Source organism: Palaemon carinicauda, chromosome 37 (assembly GCF_036898095.1).
Source record: "Palaemon carinicauda isolate YSFRI2023 chromosome 37, ASM3689809v2, whole genome shotgun sequence".
NCBI lineage: Eukaryota > Metazoa > Arthropoda > Malacostraca > Decapoda > Palaemonidae > Palaemon > Palaemon carinicauda.
In genome coordinates, this window is record NC_090761.1 from 13,839,131 (window position 1) to 13,861,133 (window position 22,003).

General features: G+C 37.8%; 37 non-coding genes across 37 annotated transcripts; 36 read left to right on the forward strand and 1 right to left on the reverse strand.

Moving 5' to 3' along the window:
• Nucleotides 1-316: 316 nt before the first annotated feature.
• On the forward strand, nt 317-389 carry TRNAR-UCG (transfer RNA arginine (anticodon UCG)). The gene has a single exon. It is a non-coding gene; the product is annotated as a tRNA-Arg (tRNA).
• Nucleotides 390-633: 244 nt separating this feature from the next.
• Nucleotides 634-706, forward strand: TRNAR-UCG (transfer RNA arginine (anticodon UCG)). Its single transcript has one exon. It is a non-coding gene; the product is annotated as a tRNA-Arg (tRNA).
• An 86-nt stretch (nt 707-792) lies between these two features.
• On the forward strand, nt 793-865 carry TRNAR-UCG (transfer RNA arginine (anticodon UCG)). The gene has a single exon. It is a non-coding gene; the product is annotated as a tRNA-Arg (tRNA).
• An 86-nt stretch (nt 866-951) lies between these two features.
• On the forward strand, nt 952-1,024 carry TRNAR-UCG (transfer RNA arginine (anticodon UCG)). The gene has a single exon. It is a non-coding gene; the product is annotated as a tRNA-Arg (tRNA).
• Nucleotides 1,025-1,110: 86 nt separating this feature from the next.
• TRNAR-UCG (transfer RNA arginine (anticodon UCG)) lies at nt 1,111-1,183 on the forward strand. Its single transcript has one exon. It is a non-coding gene; the product is annotated as a tRNA-Arg (tRNA).
• An 86-nt stretch (nt 1,184-1,269) lies between these two features.
• TRNAR-UCG (transfer RNA arginine (anticodon UCG)) lies at nt 1,270-1,342 on the forward strand. The gene has a single exon. It is a non-coding gene; the product is annotated as a tRNA-Arg (tRNA).
• Nucleotides 1,343-1,428: 86 nt separating this feature from the next.
• TRNAR-UCG (transfer RNA arginine (anticodon UCG)) lies at nt 1,429-1,501 on the forward strand. Its single transcript has one exon. It is a non-coding gene; the product is annotated as a tRNA-Arg (tRNA).
• Nucleotides 1,502-1,587: 86 nt separating this feature from the next.
• On the forward strand, nt 1,588-1,660 carry TRNAR-UCG (transfer RNA arginine (anticodon UCG)). Its single transcript has one exon. It is a non-coding gene; the product is annotated as a tRNA-Arg (tRNA).
• A 245-nt stretch (nt 1,661-1,905) lies between these two features.
• TRNAR-UCG (transfer RNA arginine (anticodon UCG)) lies at nt 1,906-1,978 on the forward strand. The gene has a single exon. It is a non-coding gene; the product is annotated as a tRNA-Arg (tRNA).
• An 86-nt stretch (nt 1,979-2,064) lies between these two features.
• Nucleotides 2,065-2,137, forward strand: TRNAR-UCG (transfer RNA arginine (anticodon UCG)). The gene has a single exon. It is a non-coding gene; the product is annotated as a tRNA-Arg (tRNA).
• An 86-nt stretch (nt 2,138-2,223) lies between these two features.
• Nucleotides 2,224-2,296, forward strand: TRNAR-UCG (transfer RNA arginine (anticodon UCG)). The gene has a single exon. It is a non-coding gene; the product is annotated as a tRNA-Arg (tRNA).
• An 86-nt stretch (nt 2,297-2,382) lies between these two features.
• Nucleotides 2,383-2,455, forward strand: TRNAR-UCG (transfer RNA arginine (anticodon UCG)). Its single transcript has one exon. It is a non-coding gene; the product is annotated as a tRNA-Arg (tRNA).
• Nucleotides 2,456-3,177: 722 nt separating this feature from the next.
• Nucleotides 3,178-3,250, forward strand: TRNAR-UCG (transfer RNA arginine (anticodon UCG)). The gene has a single exon. It is a non-coding gene; the product is annotated as a tRNA-Arg (tRNA).
• An 86-nt stretch (nt 3,251-3,336) lies between these two features.
• TRNAR-UCG (transfer RNA arginine (anticodon UCG)) lies at nt 3,337-3,409 on the forward strand. Its single transcript has one exon. It is a non-coding gene; the product is annotated as a tRNA-Arg (tRNA).
• Nucleotides 3,410-5,085: 1,676 nt separating this feature from the next.
• TRNAR-UCG (transfer RNA arginine (anticodon UCG)) lies at nt 5,086-5,158 on the forward strand. The gene has a single exon. It is a non-coding gene; the product is annotated as a tRNA-Arg (tRNA).
• A 245-nt stretch (nt 5,159-5,403) lies between these two features.
• On the forward strand, nt 5,404-5,476 carry TRNAR-UCU (transfer RNA arginine (anticodon UCU)). Its single transcript has one exon. It is a non-coding gene; the product is annotated as a tRNA-Arg (tRNA).
• Nucleotides 5,477-5,562: 86 nt separating this feature from the next.
• On the forward strand, nt 5,563-5,635 carry TRNAR-UCG (transfer RNA arginine (anticodon UCG)). Its single transcript has one exon. It is a non-coding gene; the product is annotated as a tRNA-Arg (tRNA).
• Nucleotides 5,636-6,198: 563 nt separating this feature from the next.
• TRNAR-UCG (transfer RNA arginine (anticodon UCG)) lies at nt 6,199-6,271 on the forward strand. The gene has a single exon. It is a non-coding gene; the product is annotated as a tRNA-Arg (tRNA).
• A 563-nt stretch (nt 6,272-6,834) lies between these two features.
• TRNAR-UCG (transfer RNA arginine (anticodon UCG)) lies at nt 6,835-6,907 on the forward strand. The gene has a single exon. It is a non-coding gene; the product is annotated as a tRNA-Arg (tRNA).
• Nucleotides 6,908-7,629: 722 nt separating this feature from the next.
• On the forward strand, nt 7,630-7,702 carry TRNAR-UCG (transfer RNA arginine (anticodon UCG)). Its single transcript has one exon. It is a non-coding gene; the product is annotated as a tRNA-Arg (tRNA).
• Nucleotides 7,703-7,948: 246 nt separating this feature from the next.
• On the forward strand, nt 7,949-8,021 carry TRNAR-UCG (transfer RNA arginine (anticodon UCG)). The gene has a single exon. It is a non-coding gene; the product is annotated as a tRNA-Arg (tRNA).
• Nucleotides 8,022-8,107: 86 nt separating this feature from the next.
• Nucleotides 8,108-8,180, forward strand: TRNAR-UCG (transfer RNA arginine (anticodon UCG)). The gene has a single exon. It is a non-coding gene; the product is annotated as a tRNA-Arg (tRNA).
• Nucleotides 8,181-8,266: 86 nt separating this feature from the next.
• TRNAR-UCU (transfer RNA arginine (anticodon UCU)) lies at nt 8,267-8,339 on the forward strand. The gene has a single exon. It is a non-coding gene; the product is annotated as a tRNA-Arg (tRNA).
• An 86-nt stretch (nt 8,340-8,425) lies between these two features.
• Nucleotides 8,426-8,498, forward strand: TRNAR-UCG (transfer RNA arginine (anticodon UCG)). The gene has a single exon. It is a non-coding gene; the product is annotated as a tRNA-Arg (tRNA).
• Nucleotides 8,499-9,062: 564 nt separating this feature from the next.
• On the forward strand, nt 9,063-9,135 carry TRNAR-UCU (transfer RNA arginine (anticodon UCU)). The gene has a single exon. It is a non-coding gene; the product is annotated as a tRNA-Arg (tRNA).
• Nucleotides 9,136-9,221: 86 nt separating this feature from the next.
• On the forward strand, nt 9,222-9,294 carry TRNAR-UCG (transfer RNA arginine (anticodon UCG)). Its single transcript has one exon. It is a non-coding gene; the product is annotated as a tRNA-Arg (tRNA).
• Nucleotides 9,295-10,016: 722 nt separating this feature from the next.
• TRNAR-UCG (transfer RNA arginine (anticodon UCG)) lies at nt 10,017-10,089 on the forward strand. The gene has a single exon. It is a non-coding gene; the product is annotated as a tRNA-Arg (tRNA).
• A 245-nt stretch (nt 10,090-10,334) lies between these two features.
• TRNAR-UCG (transfer RNA arginine (anticodon UCG)) lies at nt 10,335-10,407 on the forward strand. The gene has a single exon. It is a non-coding gene; the product is annotated as a tRNA-Arg (tRNA).
• Nucleotides 10,408-10,493: 86 nt separating this feature from the next.
• TRNAR-UCG (transfer RNA arginine (anticodon UCG)) lies at nt 10,494-10,566 on the forward strand. The gene has a single exon. It is a non-coding gene; the product is annotated as a tRNA-Arg (tRNA).
• A 245-nt stretch (nt 10,567-10,811) lies between these two features.
• Nucleotides 10,812-10,884, forward strand: TRNAR-UCG (transfer RNA arginine (anticodon UCG)). The gene has a single exon. It is a non-coding gene; the product is annotated as a tRNA-Arg (tRNA).
• Nucleotides 10,885-10,970: 86 nt separating this feature from the next.
• TRNAR-UCG (transfer RNA arginine (anticodon UCG)) lies at nt 10,971-11,043 on the forward strand. Its single transcript has one exon. It is a non-coding gene; the product is annotated as a tRNA-Arg (tRNA).
• Nucleotides 11,044-11,129: 86 nt separating this feature from the next.
• Nucleotides 11,130-11,202, forward strand: TRNAR-UCG (transfer RNA arginine (anticodon UCG)). Its single transcript has one exon. It is a non-coding gene; the product is annotated as a tRNA-Arg (tRNA).
• An 86-nt stretch (nt 11,203-11,288) lies between these two features.
• TRNAR-UCG (transfer RNA arginine (anticodon UCG)) lies at nt 11,289-11,361 on the forward strand. Its single transcript has one exon. It is a non-coding gene; the product is annotated as a tRNA-Arg (tRNA).
• A 232-nt stretch (nt 11,362-11,593) lies between these two features.
• On the forward strand, nt 11,594-11,666 carry TRNAR-UCG (transfer RNA arginine (anticodon UCG)). The gene has a single exon. It is a non-coding gene; the product is annotated as a tRNA-Arg (tRNA).
• A 563-nt stretch (nt 11,667-12,229) lies between these two features.
• TRNAR-UCG (transfer RNA arginine (anticodon UCG)) lies at nt 12,230-12,302 on the forward strand. The gene has a single exon. It is a non-coding gene; the product is annotated as a tRNA-Arg (tRNA).
• Nucleotides 12,303-16,655: 4,353 nt separating this feature from the next.
• TRNAR-UCG (transfer RNA arginine (anticodon UCG)) lies at nt 16,656-16,728 on the reverse strand. The gene has a single exon. It is a non-coding gene; the product is annotated as a tRNA-Arg (tRNA).
• A 5,022-nt stretch (nt 16,729-21,750) lies between these two features.
• On the forward strand, nt 21,751-21,823 carry TRNAR-UCG (transfer RNA arginine (anticodon UCG)). The gene has a single exon. It is a non-coding gene; the product is annotated as a tRNA-Arg (tRNA).
• Nucleotides 21,824-22,003: the final 180 nt, after the last annotated feature.

Consider the following 22,003-nt stretch of genomic DNA (forward strand, 5'->3'; position numbering starts at 1 on the left):
TATATATATATATATATGTGTGTGGGTGTGTGTGTGTGTGTGTGTGTATTTAAACATTTATAATTATATATGCAGTACATGTATGTGTAAAATATGTGTATGAGTCAGATATCCATATCTACATATGTCAATTGAAATATTTAAAGGTTTCAGAAAACTTGCTGCAATAGCAATGCTAGACAACTCACAGATGAACAGATGAAATATAATACTGACGCAATCGTAACAGACCATTTCAAAAAATGTACACAATTCATATTCCATGACATCCATGATTAACAAATTACTTCGTTTCAATTCCCTAACATGCATATCTGGCCGTGTGGCCTAACGGATAAGGCGTCGGACTTCGGATCCGAAGATTGCAGGTTCGAATCCTGCCACGGTCAGACATATTACTTATTTTATTAACTGAAATTCAGTGGCATCCTTGATTGATAGAAAACTTGGTCTCAAATTACATTGAAGTATACCTGGCCGTGTGGCCTAACGGATAAGGGTCGGACTTCGGATCCGAAGATTGCAGGTTCGAATCCTGTCACGGTCGGACACTTCACTTATTTTATCAACTGAAATTCAGTGGCATCCTTGATTGATAGAAAACTTGGTCTCAAATTACATTGAAGTATACCTGGCCGTGTGGCCTAACGGATAAGGCGTCGGACTTCGGATCCGAAGATTGCAGGTTCGAATCCTGTCACGGTCGGACACATCACTTATTTTATCTACTGAAATTCAGTGGCATCCTTGATTGATAGAAAACTTGGTCTCAAATTACATTGAAGTATACCTGGCCGTGTGGCCTAACGGATAAGGCGTCGGACTTCGGATCCGAAGATTGCAGGTTCGAATCCTGTCACGGTCGGACACATTACTTATTTTATCAACTGAAATTCAGTGGCATCCTTGATTGATAGAAAACTTGGTCTCAAATTACATTGAAGTATACCTGGCCGTGTGGCCTAACGGATAAGGCGTCGGACTTCGGATCCGAAGATTGCAGGTTCGAATCCTGTCACGGTCGGACATATTACTTATTTTATCAACTGAAATTCAGTGGCATCCTTGATTGATAGAAAACTTGGTCTCAAATTACACTGAAACATATCTGGCCGTGTGGCCTAACGGATAAGGCGTCGGACTTCGGATCCGAAGATTGCAGGTTCGAATCCTGTCACGGTCGGACACATTACTTATTTTATCAACTGAAATTCAGTGGCATCCTTGATTGATAGAAAACTTGGTCTCAAATTACACTGAAACATATCTGGCCGTGTGGCCTAACGGATAAGGCGTCGGACTTCGGATCCGAAGGTTGCAGGTTCGAATCCTGTCACGGTCGGACACATCACTTATTTTATCAACTGAAATTAGGTGGTATCCTTGATTGATAGAAAACTTGGTCTCAAATTACATTGAAGTATACCTGGCCGTGTGGCCTAACGGATAAGGCGTCGGACTTCGGATCCGAAGATTGCAGGTTCGAATCCTGCCACGGTCGGACACATTACTTATTTTATCAACTGAAATTCAGTGGCATCGTTGATTGATAGAAAACTTGGTCTCAAATTACACTAAAATATATCTGGCCGTGTGGCCTAACGGATAAGGCGTCGGACTTCGGATCCGAAGATTGCAGGTTCGAATCCTGTCACGGTCGGACACACTGCTTATTTAATCAACTGAAATTCAGTGGCATCCTTGATTGATAGAAAACTTGGTTTCAAATTACATTGAAGTATACCAGGCCTTGTGGCCTAACGGATAAGGCGTCGGACTTCGGATCCGAAGATTGTAGGTTCGAATCCTGCCACGGTCGGACACATTACTTATTTTATCAACGGAAATTCAGTGGCATCCTTGATTGATAGAAAACTTGCTCTCAAATTACATTGAAATATATCTGGCCGTGTGGCCTAACGGATAAGGCGTCGGACTTCGGATCCGAAGATTGCAGGTTCGAATCCTGTCACGGTCGGACATAATACTTATTTTATCAACTGAAATTCAGTGGCATCCTTGATTGAGAGAAAATTTGGTCTCAAATTACATTGAAGTATACCTGGCCGTGTGGCCTAACGGATAAGGCGTCGGACTTCGGATCCGAAGATTGCAGGTTCAAATCCTGCCACAGTCGTACACATTACTTATTTTATCAACTGAAATTCAGTGGCATCCTTGATTGATAGAAAACTTGGTCTCAAATTACATTGAAATATATCTGGCCGTGTGGCCTAACGGATAAGGCGTCGGACTTCGGATCCGAAGATTGCAGGTTCGAATCCTGTCACGGTCGAACACATTACTTATTTTGTCAACTGAAATTCAGTGGCATCCTTGATTGATAGAAAACTTGGTTTCAAATTACACTGAAGTATACCTGGCCGTGTGGCCTAACGGATAAGGCGTCGGACTTCGGATCCGAAGATTGCAGGTTCGAATCCTGCTACGGTCGAACACATTACTTATTTTATCAACTGAAATTCAGTGGCATCCTTGATTGATAGAAAACTTGGTCTCAAATTACACTGAAGTATATATGGCCGTGTGGCCTAACGGATAAGGCGTTGGACTTCGGATCCGAAGATTGCAGGTTCGAATCCTGTCACGGTCGGACACATTACTTATTTTATCAACTTAAATTCAGTGGCATCCTTGACTGATAGAAAACTTGGTCTCAAATTACATTGAAGTATACCTGGCCGTGTGGCCTAACGGATAAGGCGTCGGACTTCGGATCCGAAGATTGTAGGTTCGAATCCTGTCACGGTCGGACATATTACTTATTTTATCAACTGAAATTCAATGATATCCTTGATTGATAGATAACTTGGTCTCAAATTACAATGAAGTGTATCTGGCCGCGTGGCCTAACGGATAAGGCGTCGGACTTCGGATCCGAAGATTGCAGGTTCGAATCCTGTCACGGTCGGACACATTACTTATTTTATCAACTGAAATTCAATGATATCCTTGATTGATAGATAACTTGGTCTCAAATTACAATGAAGTGTATCTGGCCGCGTGGCCTAACGGATAAGGCGTCGGACTTCGGATCCGAAGATTGCAGGTTCGAATCCTGTCATGGTCGGACACATTACTTATTTTATCAACTGACATTCAGTGGCATCCTTGATTGATAGATTACTTGATCTCAAATTACATTGGAGTATATCTGGCCGTGTGGCCTAACGGATAAGGCGTCGGACTTCGGATCCGAAGATTGCAGGTTCAAATCCTGTCACGGTCGAACACATTATACATTTTATCAACTGAAACTCAGTGACATCCTTGATTGATAGGTTACTTGGTCTCAAATTACATTGAAGTATATCTGGCCGTGTGGCCTAGCGGATAAGGCGTCGGACTTCGGATCCGAAGAATGCAGGTTCGAATCCTGTCACGGTCGGACACATTACTTATTTTATAAACTGAAATTCAGTGATATCCTTGATTGATAGATAACTTGGTCTCAAATTACATTGAAATATATCTGGCCGTATGGCATAACGGATAAGGCGTCGGACTTCGGATCCGAAGATTGCAGGTTCAAATCCTGTCACGTTCGGACACATTACTTATCTTATCAACTGAAATTCAGTGACATCCTTGATTGATAGATAACTTGGTCTCAAATTACATTGAAATATATCTGGCCGTATTGCCTAACGGATAAGGCGTCGGACTTCGGATCGGAAGATTGCAGGTTCGAATCCTGTCACGTTCGGAAACATTACTTATCTTATCAACTGAAATTCAGTGACATCCTTGATTGATAGATAACTTGGTCTCAAATTACATTGAAGTGTATCTGGCCACGTGGCCTAACGGATAAGGTGTCGGACTTCGGATCCGAAGATTGCAGGTTTGAATCCGGTCACGGTCGAACATATTATACATTTTATCGACTGAAACTCAGTGACATACATGATTGATAGGTTACTTGGTCTCAAATTACATTAATGTATATCTGGCCGTGTGGCCTAACGGATAAGGCGTCGGACTTCGGATCCGAAGATTGCAGGTTCGATTCCCGTCACGGTCGAACACATTATACAGTTTATCAACTGAAACTCAGTGACATCCTTGATTGATAGGTTACTTGGTCTCAAATTACATTGAAGTATATCTGGCCATGTGGCCTAACGGATAAGGCGTCGGACTTCGGATCCAAAGATTGCAGGTTCGAATCCTGTCAAGGTCGAACATATTATACAGTATATCAACTGAAACTCAGTGACATCCTTGATTGATAGGTTACTTGGTCTCAAATTGCATTGAAGTATATCAGGCCGTGAGGCCTAACGGATAAGACGTCGGACTTCGGATCCGAAGATAGCAAGTTCGAATCCTGTCACAGTCAGACATATTACTTATTTTAACAACTGAAATTCAGTGGCATACTTCATTGATAGGTTATTTGGTCTCATATTACATTGAAGTATATCTGGCTGTGTGGCCTAACGGATAAGGTGTCGGACTTCGGATCTGAATATTAAAGGTTCGAATCCTGTCACGGTCGGACATATTACCTATTTTATCAACTAAAATTCAGTGTCATCCTTGATTGATGAATTACTTGGTCTCAAATTACATTGAAGTATATTTGGTCGTAAGGCCTAACAGATAAGGCGTCGGAATTTGAATTCGGAGATTGCTGGTTCGAATCCTGTCACGGTCGGACATATTACTTATTTCATCAACTGAAATTCAGTAGCATCCTTGATATATAGATTACTTGTTCTCAAATTACATTGAAGTATATCTGGCCATGTGGCCTAACGGATAAGGCGTCGGACTTCGGATCCGAAGATTGCAGGTTCGAATCCTGTCACGGTCGGACACACTGCTTATTTAATCAACTGAAATTCAGTGGCATCCTTGATTGATAGATAAATTGGTCTCAAATTACACTGAAATATACCTGGCCGTGTGGCCTAATGGATAAGGCGTCGAAGTTCGGATCCGAAGATTGCAGGTTTGAATCCTGTCACGGGCGGACACATTACGTATTTTATCAACTGAAACTCAGTTGCATCCTTGATTGATAGATTACTTGATCTCAAATTACAATGGAGTATATCTGGCCGTGTGGCCTAATGGATAAGGCGTCGGACTTCGGATCCGAAGATTGCAGGTTCGAATCCTGTCACGGTCGAATACATTACTTATTTTATAAACTGAAATTCAGTGGCATCCTTGATTGATAGATAACTTGGTCTCATATTACATTGAAATATATCTGGCCGTGTGGCCTAACGGATAAGGCATCGGACTTCGGATCCGAAGATTGCAGGTTCGAATCCTGTCAGGGTCGGACACATTGCTTATTTTATAAACTGAAATTCAGTGGCATCCTTGATTAAAAGATTACTTGGTCTCAAATTACATTGAAGTATATCTGGCTGTGTGGCCTAACGGATAAGGCGTCGGACTTCTGATCCGAAGATTACAGGTTCAAATCCTGTCACAGCCGAACATATTACTTATTTTATCAACTGAAATTCAGCGGCCTCCTTGATTGATAGATTACTTGGTCTCATACTACATTGAAGTATATCTGGCCGTGTGGCCTAACGGATAAGGCGTCGGACTTCGGATCCGAAGATTGCAGGTTCGAATCCTGCTACGGTCGGCCACGCTACTTATTTTATCAACTGACATTCAGTGACCTCCTTGATTGATAGATAACTTGGTCTCAAATCACATTGAAATATATCTGGCCGTGTGGCCTAACGGATAAGGCGTCGGACTTCGGATCCGAAGATTGCAGGTTTGAATCCTGTCACGGTCGGACACATTACCTATTTTATCAACTGAAATTCAATGATATCCTTGATTGATAGATAACTTGGTCTCAAATTACATTGAAGTGTATCTGGCCGCGTGGCCTAACGGATAAGGCGTCGGACTTCGGATCCGAAGATTGCAGGTTCGAATCCTGTCATGGTCAGACACATTACTTATTTTATAAACTGACATTCAGTGGCATCCTTGATTGATAGATTACTTGATCTCAAATTACATTGGAGTATATCTGGCCGTGTGGCCTAACGGATAAGGCGTCGGACTTCGGATCCGAAGATTGCAGCTTCAAATCCTGTCACGGTCGAACATATTATACATTTTATCAACTGAAACTCAGTGACATCCTTGATTGATAGGTTACTTGGTCTCAAATTACATTGAAGTATATCTGGCCGTGTGGCCTAGCGGATAAGGCGTCGGACTTCGGATCCGAAGAATGCAGGTTCGAATCCTGTCACGGTCGGACACATTACTTATTTTATAAACTGAAATTCAGTGACATCCTTGATTGATAGATAACTTGGTCTCAAATTACATTGAAATATATCTGGCCGTATGGCCTAACGGATAAGGCGTCGGACTTCGGATCCGAAGATTGCAGGTTCGAATCCTGTCACGTTCGGACACATTACTTATCTTATCAACTGAAATTTAGTGACATCCTTGATTGATAGATAACTTGGTCTCAAATTACATTGAAGTGTATCTGGCCACGTGGCCTAACGGATAAGGCGTCGGATTTCGGATCCGAAGATTGCAGGTTCGAATCCTGTCATGGTCGGACATATTACTTATTTTATCAACTGAAACTCAGTTGCATCCTTGATTGATAGATTACTTGATCTCAAATTACATTGGAGTATATCTGGCCGTGTGGCCTAACGGATAAGGTGTCGGACTTCGGATCCGAAGATTGCAAGTTTGAATCCGGTCACGGTCGAACATATTATACATTTTATCGACTGAAACTCAGTGACATCCATGATTGATAGGTTACTTGGTCTCAAATTACAATAATGTATATCTGGCCGTGTGGCCTAACGGATAAGGCGTCGGACTTCGGATCCGAAGATTGCAGGTTCGATTCCTGTCACGGTCGAACACATTATACAGTATATCAACTGAAACTCAGTGACATCCTTGATTGATAGGCTACTTGGTCTCAAATTGCATTGAAGTATATCAGGCCGTGTGGCCTAACGGATAAGACGTCGGACTTCGGATCCGAAGATAGCAAGTTCGAATCCTGTCACAGTCGGACATATTACTTATTTTAACAACTGAAATTCAGTGGCATACTTCATTGATAGGTTATTTGGTCTCATATTACATTGAAGTATATCTGGCTGTGTGGCCTAACGGATAAGGTGTCGGACTTCGGATCTGAAGCTTACAGGTTCGAATCCTGTCACGGTCGGACATATTACCTATTTTATCAACTAAAATTCAGTGTCATCCTTGATTGATGAATTACTTAGTCTCAAATTACATTGAAGTATATTTGGTCGTAAGGCCTAACAGATAAGGCGTCGGAATTTGAATTCGGAGATTGCTGGTTCGAATCCTGTCACGGTCGGATATATTACTTATTTCATCAACTGAAATTCAGTAGCATCCTTGATATATAGATTACTTGGTCTCAAATTACATTGAAGTATATCTGGCCATGTGGCCTAACGGATAAGGCGTCGGACTTCGGATCCGAAGATTGCAGGTTCGAATCCTGTCACGGTCGGACACACTGCTTATTTAATTAACTGAAATTCAGTGGCATCCTTGATTGATAGATAACTTAGCGTCAAATTAGAATGAATTATATCTGGCCGTGTGGCCTAATGGATAAGGCGTCGGACTTCGGATCCGAAGATTGCAGGTTCGAATCCTGTCACGGTCGGACACATTACATATTTTATCAACTGAAATTTAGTGGCATCCTTGATTGATAGATAACTTGGTCTCAAATTACACTGAAATATACCTGGCCGTGTGGCCTAATGGATAAGGCGTCGAACTTCGGATCCAAAGATTGCAGGTTTGAATCCTGTCACAGGGCGGACACATTAAGTATTTTATCAACTGAAACTCAGTTGCATCCTTGATTGATAGATTACTTGATCTCAAATTACAATGGAGTATATCTGGCCGTGTGGCCTAATGGATAAGGCGTCGGACTTCGGATCCGAAGATTGTAGGTTCGAATCCTGTCACGGTCGAATACATTACTTATTTTATAAACTGAAATTCAGTGGCATCCTTGATTGATAGATTACTTGGTCTCATATTACATTGAAATATATCTGGCCGTGTGGCCTAACGGATAAGGCATCGGACTTCGGATCCGAAGATTGCAGGTTCGAATCCTGTCATGGTCGGACACATTACTTATTTTATCAAATGAAATTCAGTGGCATCCTTGATTAAAAGATTACTAGGTCTCAAATTACATTGAAGTATATCTGGCTGTGTGGCCTAACGGATAAGGCGTCGGACTTCTGATCCGAAGATTACAGGTTCAAATCCTGTCACAGCCGACCATATTACTTATTTTATCAACTGAAATTCAGCGGCCTCCTTGATTGATAGATTACTTGGTCTCATACTACATTGAAGTATATCTGGCCGTGTGGCCTAACGGATAAGGCGTCGGACTTCGGATCCGAAGATTGCAGGTTCGAATCCTGCTACGGTCAGCCACGCTACTTATTTTATCAACTGACATTCAGTGACCTCCTTGATTGATAGATAACTTGGTCTCAAATCACATTGAAATATATCTGGCCGTGTGGCCTAACGGATAAGGCGTCGGACTTCGGATCCGAAGATTGCAGGTTTGAATCCTGTCAATGGTCGGACACATTACGTATTTTATCAACTGAAACTCAGTTGCATCCTTGATTGATAGATTACTTGATCTCAAATTACAATGGAGTATATCTGGCCGTTTGGCCTAACGGATAAGGCGTCGGACTTCGGATCCGAAGATTGTAGGTTCGAATCCTGTCACGGTCGAATACATTACTTATTTTATAAACTGAAATTCAGTGGCATCCTTGATTGATAGATTACTTGGTCTCATATTACATTGAAATATATCTGGCCGTGTGGCCAAACGGATAAGGCATCGGACTTCGGATCCGAAGATTGCAGGTTCGAATCCTGTCAGGGTCGGACACATTACTTATTTTATCAAATAAAATTCAGTGGCATCCTTGATTAAAAGATTACTTGGTCTCAAATTACATTGAAGTATATCTGGCTGTGTGGCCTAACGGATAAGGCGTCGGACTTCTGATCTGAAGATTACAGGTTCAAATCCTGTCACAGCCGAACATATTACTTATTTTATCAACTGAAATTCAGCGGCATCCTTGATTGATAGATTACTTGGTCTCATACTACATTGAAGTATATCTGGCCGTGTGGCCCAACGGATAAGGCGTCGGACTTCGGATCCGAAGATTGCAGGTTCGAATCCTGCCACGGTCGGCCACGCTACTTATTTTATCAACTGACTTTCAGTGACCTCCTTGATTAATAGATAACGTGGTCTCAAATCACATTGAAATAAATCTGGCCGTGTGGCCTAACGGATAAGGCGTCGGACTTCGGATCCGAAGATTGCAAGTTCGAATCCTGTCACGGTCGGACACATTACTTATTTTAACAACTGAAATTCAGTGGCATCCTTGATTGATAGATAACTTGGTCTCATATTACATTGAAGTATATCTGGCCGTGTGGCCTAACGGATGAGGCGTCGGACTTCGGATCCGAAGATTGCAGGTTCGAATCCTGTCACGGTCGGACTCATAACATATTTTATCAACTGAAATTAAGTAGCATCCTTGATTGATAGATAACGTGGTCTCAAATTACATTGAAATATACCTGGCCGTGTGGCCTAATGGATAAGGCATCGGACTTCGGATCTGAAGATTGAAGGTTTGAATCCTGTCACGGTCGGACACATTACTTATTTCATCAACTGAAATGCAGTGGCATTCTTGATTAATAAATTACTTGGTCTCAAATTACATTGAAATATATCTGGCCGTGTGGCCTAATGAATAAGGTGTCGGACTTCGGATCCGAAGATTGTAGGTTCAAATCCTGTCACGGTCGGACACATTACTTATTTTATCAACTGAAATTAAGTAGCATCCTTGATTGATAGATAACTTGGTCTCAAATTACATTGAAATATATCTGGCCGTGTGGCCTAACGGATAAGGCGTCGGACTTCGGATCCGAAGATTGCAGGTTCGAATCCTGTCACGGTCGGACACTTTACTTATTTTAACAACTGAAATTCAGTGACATCCTTGATTGATAGATAACTTGGTCTCAAATTACATTGAATTATATCTGGCCGTGTAGCCTAATGGATAAGGCGTCGGACTTCGGATCCGAAGATTGCAGTTTCGAATCCTGCCACGGTCGGACACGTTACTTATTTTATCAACTAACATTCAGTGACCTCCTTGATTGATAGATAACTTGGTCTTAAATCACATTGAAATATATCTGGCCGTGTGGCCTAACGGATAAGGCGTCGGACTTCGGATCCGAAGATTGCAGGTTCGAATCCTGTCACGGTCGGACACTTTACTTATTTTATCAACTGAAATTCAGTGACTTCCTTGATTGATAGATTACTTGGTCTCAAATTACATTGAAAAATATATGGCCGTGTGGCCTAACGGATAAGGCGTCGGACTTCGGATCCGAAGATTGCAGGTTCGAATCCTGTCACGGTCGGACACATTACTTATTTTAACAACTGAAATTCAGTGGCATCCTTGATTGATAGATAACTTGGTCTCAAATTACATTGAAGTATATCTGGCCGTGTGGCCTAACGGATAAGGCGTCGCACTTCGGATCCGAAGATTGCAGGTTCGAATCTTGTCACGGTCGGACTCATAACATATTTTATCAACTGAAATTAAGTAGCATCTTTGATTGATAGATAACTTGGTCTCAAATTATATTGAAATACATCTGGCCGTGTGGCCTAACGGATAAGGCGTCGGACTTCGGATCCGAAGATTGCAGGTTCGAATCCTGTCACGGTCGGACACATTTCTTATTTTATTAACTGAAATTCAGTGGCATCCTTGATTGATAGATAACTTAGCGTCAAATTAGAATGAATTATATCTGGCCGTGTGGCCTAATGGATAAGGCGTCGGACTTCGGATCCGAAGATTGCAGGTTCGAATCCTGTCACGGTCGGACACATTACATATTTTATCAACTGAAATTTAGTGGCATCCTTGATTGATGGATAACTAAGTCTCAAATTACACTGAAATATACCTGGCCGTGTGGCCTAATGGATAAGGCGTCGGACTTCGGATCCGAAGATTGTAGGTTCGAATCCTGTCACGGTCGGACACATTACTTATTTTATCAACTTAAATTCAGTGGCATCCTTGATTGATAGATAACTTGGTCTCAAATTATATTGAAAAACATCTGGCCGTGTGGCTTAACGGATAAGGCGTCGGACTTCGGATCCGAAGATTGCAGGTTCGAATCCTGTCACGGTCAGACACATTACTTATTTTATCAACTTAAATTCAGTGGCATCCTTGATTGATAGATAACTTGGTCTCAAATTACACTGAAGTATATCTGACCATGTGGCCTAATGGATAAGGCGTCGGCTTTGGATCCGAAGACTGCAGGTTCAAATCCTGTCACGGTCGGATCCATTACTTATTTTATCAACTGAAATTCAGTTACATCCTTGATTGATCTCAAAATACATTGGGGTATATCTGGCCGTGTGGCCTAACGGATAAGGCTTCGGACTTCGGATCCGAAGATTGCAGGTTCGAATCCTGTCACGGTCGAGTACATTACTTATTTTATCAACTGAAACTCAGTGACATCCTTAATTGATAGGTTACTTGGTCTCAAATTACATTGAAGTATATCTGGCCGTGTGGCCTAACAGATAAGGCGTCAGACTTCGGATCCGAAGATCGCAGGTTCGAATCCTGTCACGGTCGGACACATTACTTATTTTATCAACTGAAACTCAGTGACATCCTTGATTGATAGGTTACTTGGTCTCAAATTACATTAAAGTATATCTGGCCGTGTGGCCTAACAGATAAGGCGTCGGACTTCGGATCAGAAGATCGCAGGTTCGAATCCTGTCACGGTCGGACATATTACTAATTTTATCAACTGAAATTCAGTAGCATCCTTGATTGATAAATTACTTGGTCTCATATTACATTGAAGTATATCTGGCCGTGTGGCCTAACGGATAAGGCGTTAGACTTCGAATCCGAAGGTTGCAGGTTCGAATCCTGTCATGGTCGGACACATTACTTATTTTATCAACTGAAATTCTGTGGCATCCTTGATTAACAGATTACTTGTTCTCAAATTACATTGAAGTATATCTGGCTGTGTGGCCTAACGGATAAGGCGTCGGACTTCGAATCCGAAGATTGCAGGTTCGAATCCTGTCACGGTCGGAATCATTACCTATTTTATCAACTGAAATTCAGTGGCATCCTTGATTGATATACTACTTGGTCTTAAATTACAATAATGTATATCTGGCCGTGTGGCCTAACGGATAAGGCGTCGGACTTCGGACCCGAAGATTGCAGGTTTTAATCCTGTCACGGTCGGACACATTACTTATTTTATCAACTGAAATTCAGTGACATCCTTGATTGATAGATTACTTGGTCTCATACTACATTAAAGTATATCTGGCCGTGTGGCCTAACGGATAAGGTGTCGGACTTCGAATCCGAAGATTGCAAGTTTGAATCATTTCACGGTCAGTCACATTACTTATTTTATCGACTGAAATTCAGTGACATCCTTGATTAATAGATTACTTGGTCTGAAATTTCATTAAAGTATATCTGGCCTTGTGGCCTAAGAGATAAGGCGTCGGACTTCGAATCCGAAGATTGCAGGTTCGAATCCTGTCAAGGGAGCAAACATTTCTTATTTTACCAACTGAAAATTAGTGACATCCTTGATTAATAGATTACTTGGTTTCAAAATACAATGAAGTATATCTGGCCATGTGGCCTAACGGATAAGGCGTCGGACTTCGGATCAGAAGATTGCAGGTTTGAATCCTGTCACGTTGGACACATTACTTATTTTATCAACTGAAATTCAGTGACATCTTTGATTATTAGGTTACTTGATCTCAAATTACATTCAAGTATATCTGGCCGTGCATCCTATCGGATAAGGCCTCAGACTCCGGATCCGAAGATTGCAGGTTCGAATTCTGGCACAGTCGTGCGCATCACTTATTTCATCAACTGGAATTCAGTGACATCTTTGATCAATAGATTACTTGGTTCCAAATTACACTGAAGTATATCTGGCTGTGTGGCCTAACAGATAAGGCATTGTACTTCGGATCGGAAGATTGCAGGTTCAAATCTTGGCACGGTAGAAACTTAAACTGGGAAAATTTCATTTTCATAAAAAAACGAAAGGTGTCTAACCAAAACAAAATTTTAACAGAATGGAAGGCATCAAAATACTAATATGGATATTGTCACCTTGCTCACCAGTATACGACTTGTCAAAAATGACAGCTAAATATTTGGATACACATGCACGCAGCACAGATTCAACCCTTCCCACCAACTCCCCTTTTCCTGACTACAACATGGCAGTTGTGCTCTCCAAGTATAACTCTTGGGGTACACGCTCTTACCAGACTATGACTACTTCTCTTTCCTTGCCGAGGGACGGGGAGAGACCGAGTAGTTATATGTCTGGAAATGTCGCTCAATGTGACCGAAAAATATTTATATATATATATATATATATATCTATATATATATATATATATATATATATATATATATATATATATATATATATATATATATATATATATAAATATATATATACATAACCAAACATTCGCTCTTTATTATTCACACGAGATAATCTACAAAATATATACATATATTATGATTATCACATCTTTGCTTAAACCCTTAGGAGTTAATTTTTCTGAAATGATCGCTACAATGGTGCATTTGGGAGAGCCTATAGGTTTACCTACTGAGTCATCAGCAGCCATTGCATGACCCTCCCTGGTCCAACCTTGGGCGCTGATCATATGTATTTCTGGAGTCTCTCGACGCTGTCTTGATAACTAGCGCATTGTCACTGTCCCTTGTCGCTGCCATTTATGGAGACCTTTTAAATTGGGTCATGTGAACCCCTACGCCACCTTTGTGCAACAAATGAGAAAGTTATGAAGATGGATAGAAGAGACGAATCGGGAACTGAGTTAAAAAGTGAATTCAGGTGACGATCAAAATACCGTTAAAAAAAATCTACAGTCAACATAGCACCAATTAGCTTGAACTGACGGCTGTATTACTGGTGTTGTATGGTCTACTCCCTTCTCGTTTCTTAATTTCTGAAAAACATTGTACCACATTGTATCTAAAAATATACTATGACCTATTTGATTTTTAAACAGTGTATATATATATATATATATATATATATATATATATATATATATATATATATATATATATATATATATATATATATATATATATATAAACTACTCATGTACAAGGTAGCATTAATTATTTCAAGGCCACACTTTTTTAGTTTTCTGTATCTGTGTATGTGGTTGGTTTTAGATTTTTTTCTGATTCTAGCTTGTACTGTAGGAATGTACTGCCATCACACAATGATAATGATTTCTATTTAGAAATGCCTTTACGAAAGACATTAGCTACTGGCTGAAACAGTTAAATGAATGGAACAACATAGAAACGAATTGTCTTTAGAGTCTACAAAAGATCCAGGAGACTAACAGGAGAGTTAACCCTTAAAATAATTGATGACAGAACTGCTTTAGAGTTTAATGAAAATTGTCTAAGAGAGAGATGATGCCCCAAAAGCATGAATATACATATACATATATATATATATATATATATATATATATATATATATATATATATATATATATGTAAATATATGTATATATATATATACATATACATATATATATATATATATATATATATATATATATATATATATATATACACACACACACATATATATATATATATATATATATATATATATATATATATATATATATATATATATGTGTGTGTGTGTGTGTGTGTGTGTGTGTGTGTGTGTGTCTTATAACTGTGATCGAACAGTTTAACGTGTTTCTTTAAAAAGGCTCATAAAAGAAATAAAGGAAATATAAATAGATCACTATATTTCGACCAATATATATATATATATATATATATATATATATATATATATATATATATATATATATATATATGTATATTCTTATATATATATATATATATATATATATATATATATATATATATATATATTTATTTATATACTTATATACACACACACACACATATATATATATATATATATATATATATATATATATATATATATATATAAACATATGTATATACAGTAAATATGTGAATATATTACATATATATATATATATATATATATATATATATATATATATATATATATATATATATATGTGTGTGTGTGTGTGTGTGTGCATGTGTGAATATATAATATATATATACATATATATACACACACACACACATATATATATATATATATATATATATATATATATATATATATATATATATATATATATATATATATATATATTCAAATAAGCCATATATATATTTTTGATACATTAATGTCTGGATTCTCTTAACGACCTCGGGATCAGAGCCCCAGGCGAAATCACACAAAGACAAGAGCTTGGCTCCGGCCGGGAATCGAACCCTGGTCGGCAAGCCTGTATAGACAGTGACTAAGCCACTTGGCCACGAGTGGCTTAGTCACTGTCTATACAGGCTTGCCGACCAGGGTTCGATTCCCGGCCGGAGCCAAGCTCTTGTCTTTGTGTGATTTCGCCTGGGGCTCTGATCCCGAGGTCGTTAAGAGAATCCAGACATTAATGTATCAAAAATATATATATGGCTTATTTGAATATGAAAAAACACGTAAAAATGTGCAAAATTTATCATATATATATATATATATATATATATATATATATATATATATATATATATATATATATATATATACACTTTACATGTATATATATATATATATATATATATATATATATATATATATATATATATATATATACACACACTTTACATGTATATATACACACAAATATATACATACATATATACATATATATATATATATACACACACACACACACACATATATATATATATATATATATATATATATATATATATATATATATATATATATATATATATATATATATATATATATATATATATATATATAAACCTGAAGAGGCAACTAGCCTATATGTTTCTCTATTAAATCGGAATATTTGTTTTAAATGATTAAGAAACTAAGAAAGAGCCCGCGATGCGACACCGTGTGATACTAGTATCCTACCTCAAGCAGTTCCATTTAGGCAATAGGTTTTGCTGTGGCGTCTCGGTCCCACCTTCATTAACATTTTACCCTTCTACTTCATCCTACTTCCTGATTCCTTTCTGCCATCTTTCTGAGTAACCTTGAATTTTTTCTTAGTTGCACCAACTTGCTGTATGGTTTTAAAACACCCAATACTGAGCCTTATGGCTAAAATTAAGAAATCGATGAAAAGTGCAACTTTTTAATGTGCAGCCTTCCAGTTTCTTACCAAGTTCTGATAGAGAATCTCTCCCTCTTTAAGATTAAATGAATCCCTCTCTCTCTCTCACACACACAGAAAAGATTACTCTGTTCGACCGTGACAGGATTCGAACCTGCAATCTTCGGATCCGAAGTCCGACGCCTTATCCGTTAGGCCACACGGCCAGATATACTTTAATATAAAAGCAAATAATCTAATAATCGGCGATGTCACGGAATTGCCATAGTTTGTAGTCTGAGGCTGTTATTAGTGCAGACTATGGTCAGGACCATCAACTTTGCTAAACGGCCAAAACTGGACTCTTTAGCTGTTGTAAGCAACTCTTCTAGGAGAAGGACCATTGTTCTCTAATCTTGGGTAGTCCCATAACCTCTGTACCATGGTCTTCCACTGTCTCGGGTTAGAGTTCTCTTGCTTGAAGGTACACTCGGGCACATTATTCTATGTAATTTCTCTTCCTCTTGTTTTGTGGAAGTTATTATAGTTTATGTAAGGAATATTTATTTCACTGTTACTGTTCTTAAAACATTTTCCTTAACCTTGTTTCCTTTCCTCACTGAGCTACTTTCCCTGATGGAGCCCCTGGGCTTATAGCACCCTGCTTTTCCAACTATGTTTGTAGCTTAGCAAGTAATAATAATAATAATAATAATAATAATAATAATAATAATGATAATAAAACCATTTAATTCACAATATTCTTGAGTGCTAAGTTCTCAAATCTACTAAATCTGCTGGAAATTGTTTCATTGTCATACTACGACTCATGTCCAAACAGTAACACAGATCTCACTAAACTGATATATAATCTGATTTTTATGTGTAATTTCAGGCAATTTGTTTTCCAAATTTTACCTAACCTATCCATTGTCTGATTTGCTTTTTTCAATCTCTCACTGAAACTCTAATTTTAATGACCCTGTATTGGAGATCTTAGTTCCTAAATACTTAAAGGACTCTACATCATTAATCCTTTCTCCTTCCAGTAATATTTCATCGTCCATTGCATATTCCGTTCTCATCATCTGTCTTTCTTTTCTTTATCTTGAGCCCAACCTCGTCTGATATTTCATGCATTTTGGTAAGCAAGCATTGCAAATCCTGTGGTGTTCTGCTAATGAGAGCATCATCAGCATACTCTAGGTCTGCTAATTTCCTTTTACCAATCCAGTCAAATCCTTCTCCACCATTTCCAACTGTTCTACGCATTATAAAATCCATGAGGAGGATAAACAACATAGGCAACAACACATTCCCTTGGAGTACTCTACTGTTCACTGGAAATTCATTTGATAGACCTCCACTAACATTACCTTTGCACATACTATGCTCATGAACAGACGTAATCAAATTTATAGATTTAAAAGGAATTCCATAATAATGCAGGACTCGCCATAAAATTTGCCGGTGCTAACTATCAATGGCTATTTCATAGCCCACATATGCCATCAAAAGTGGATTTCTATATTCAATGCACTGCCGTATAGCATGTCTTAAAATGAATATTTGCTCAGTACAGCTTCTACCTTTCCTAAATCCAGCTTGTTCATCTCTCAGCTTTTCATCAATCTTTCTCTCTAGTTTCTTTAGAATAAGTATGCTATATATTTTCATGACAATTGACGTAAGTGAGATGCCTCTGTAATTATTACAATCAGTCAGGTCTCCCTTTTTTGCCATTTTCACCAACATTCCTAACTCCCCTTTATCAGGTTTAGCCTCTTCATGCCCGATTCTACACAATAATCTTGTAAGTATTCTGGGAGTCGCTTCATTTTCAGCCATTATTATCTCAGATAATTCTAATTGCAAAACGACTTAGGAAAGGGACCCCATTACATTATTCACAGCATACCTAGAAGTAGCTTTTAAAAATCTAGATCGGGAAAATGTAGCAATTAACATTAATGGGGAATACCCCAATTCTAATATTTGCAGAAGATATAGTTCTGTTTAGTGATTCCTAAAGAGACAATAAATAAGGGTTGTGGACAAACCTCTAGAGATTGTTAATGAATATACATACTTGAGACAGACAGTGTTTCCCCAAGGACATGATGCCGAAATTAGAAGAAGGATAAGCATGGGATGGAGAGCTTTTGATAAACAAAATGAGATTATGAAAATAAAATGCAACCTTCTCTAAAACGTAAAGTATTTAATCAGATGATCGTAACAGAAACTTGGTTGCATAACTCAATAAGCTACGGAAATAATATTAATAATAATAATAATAATGAAAAAGAGCAACATGGATACCTAGGTAGTAGGTTGGCCAGGCCACCAGCCGCTCGTTGAGATACTACCGCTAAAGAGTTATTAGGACCTTTGACTGGCCAAACAGTGCTACATTGGATCCTTCTCTTTGGTTACGGTTCATTTTCCTTTTGCTTACACATACACCAATTAATCTGGCCTATTCTTTACATATTCTCTTCTGTCCTCATACACCTGACACCACCAAGATTAGCAAACAATTCTTCACCTCTCAAGGGGTTAACTACTACATTGTAATTGTTCAATGGCTACTTTCCTCTTGGTAAGGGTAGAAGAGACTCTTTAGCTATGGTAAGCAGCTCTTCTAGGAGGACACTCAAAATCAACCCATTGTTCTCTAGTCTTAGGTAGTGCCATAGCCTCTGTACCATGGTCTTCCACTGTCTTGGGTTAGAGTTCTCTTGCTTGAGGATACACTCGGGCACACTATTCTATATTATTTCTCTTCCACTTGTTTTGTTAAAGTTTTTATAGTTTATATCGGCAATATGTATTTTAATGTCATTACTGTTCTTAAATATCCCATTTTTCCTGTTTCCTTTCCTCACTGGGTTATTTTTCATGATGGAGCTCCTGGGATTATAGCATCCTGTATTTCCAATTAGAATTGAAGCTTAGCAAGTAGTAATAATAATAATAATAATAATGATAATAATAATAATAATAACAATAATAATAATAATATTCTAGTAATATACAAGAAAAAAAATAGAATTCGGCAAGACATAGAGTATATTAAGAATGACATAATAGATGGCCATTGAGATTAAGAGAATGGGTTCCAGAAGACTGCAAAAGAAGCAAGAGAAGGGAGAGAAGACGATGGATAGACGAGTCAAGAATATTTGCATGTATGGACTGGAATAGGAAGACCATAAACAGACGAGAGTGGAAGGTCATGTCTGAGGCCTTCGTCCTGCAGTGGACTAGCAACGGCTAAGAATTGTGATATATACATACATATATATATATGTGTATATATATACATGTATGTGTGTATATATATATATATATATATATATATATATATATATATATATACATATAGATATATATATATATATATATACATATATATAGATATATATATATATATATATATATATATATATATATATATATATATATATATATATATATATATATATATATTGAACTGTGGTTAAGAGAAAAGACCACTATCACTGTACGCCCTATGAGTCAAGGTCTATAGATATGCTATGAGTTGTATAAAGCGATTAAAAGGACTACTGCTGCCGCCTTGCAGTCATGCTTATTTTGTTTTCAGCAAAAGGCTATGCCCATTTCGAATTACTCTGGAAACCACTGCCGTGCAGTTGGACTGTTAAGTCAAAGGCTAGGCCCACCCCCAATAACTGCAGTTGATGACTGCAAGGGCATGCTATTGTAAATATACTCTGCCAAGGGATAAATTATGCCTGATGTAACAATCGACCCCTTAATGTAGGGATAACAGTGGAAATGAATATATATATATATATATATATATATATATATATATATATATATATATATATATATATGTGTGTGTGTGTGTATATGTATGTATATATATATGTATGTATGTATGTATGTATGTATGTATGTATATATATATATATATATATATATATATATATATATATATATATATATATATATATATATATATATATATATATATATATATACAGTATATATGAATTTACAGGCAACTAAGGAATAAACATCAACGTATATCTGTCAACAAGATCAGTGAATTAGAAATTCTGTGTTGAATAAAATGCTAAGTCTGCACTAATAAAAACTCAAACTACAAACAACTGCAATTCAGTGACGTCCTTGAATAATACATTAATGGATTTCAAGTTTCTTGAAAGCATATATGCCCGTGTGGCCTAACGGATAAGGCGTCGGACTTCGGATTCAAAGATTGCAAGTTCTAGTCCTCTCACTGTCAAAAAGGTGAAAGCTTTCTAAAAGCTCCAAAAGGTAAAGTTTCCTTTACACAAAGAAGGCAGGTTTCTTCACTAAACAGAATACTCAAGAAGCTGGAAGACAGCACGTTGTTAAGTAGTATAAACAGTTTTTTTTTTTTTGTTTATTATTATTATTTTCTTGATTTTGGCCATAAGACTAGACACTGGGTCCTAGAAGACCATCCACCATCCTGGTGCAGCTAAAATAAAGTTGTGAGGTTTTGTCAGTAAGACGGATGAAAGGAATATGGAACTGCTGTAGAGTAAAAGGCTAAAAAGTGAATGCAAGTGGGATCGTAAAGCTACTGCAAAATTTAATTCCTACATTGTACTGCTTGAGGTGATGTCAGTTGAATAGCAAACCCTGATTATGAGATATATATATATATATATATATATATATATATATATATATATATATATATATATATATATATATATATATATATATATATATATATATATATATATATATACAAAGGACTCAGACATGTCCTACCACTAGTGTCTGTTTATGGTCTGTCTATGTAGGTTTATGTCCGCAAATTTTCTTAGTAAGTCAATCCATCGTCTTCTTTCCTTCGCCTTGTTATTTTGCAACATGGATACAAGAGTAAACTAGAGGTTATTCTAACAACATGTAAGAAAAAAAAAGGACATGGGTAGAACATATAAGAATGACTGATAATAGATGGGCATAAAGAATATTCAACAACAAACAGTGGAGTCGGAAATACTTAGCAATATTTACCAATCAATAGGCTTCAGTAAATTGGGTATACTGCGTCTAATAAAACGCTAAGATCTTGACAGATAAAAACTCACACAACGAAAACTTGCCATTCCATGACATCCTTGATTAATGGATTACTCAGTTTCAATAAAAAAAAAAATAGATTACTCAGTTTCAAATTCAACTATGGCATATCTGGCCGTGTGGCCTAACGGATAAGGCGTCGGACTTCGGATCCGAAGATTGCAGGTTCGAATCCTGTCACGGTCGACACACTTTACGTTTTCCACAAAATTCATAGGGGGAGAGGGTGAAGTTTACATTCACTGTCGTTTGTTTCAAAATATATGAAAAGGAACATGACATGATGAAGCCAACATATTGTTTCGTCACGGTGCAGACTTATTGGACGTTTCAACTTTAGCCCTAGTCTCCAGCACTTATGTCTGG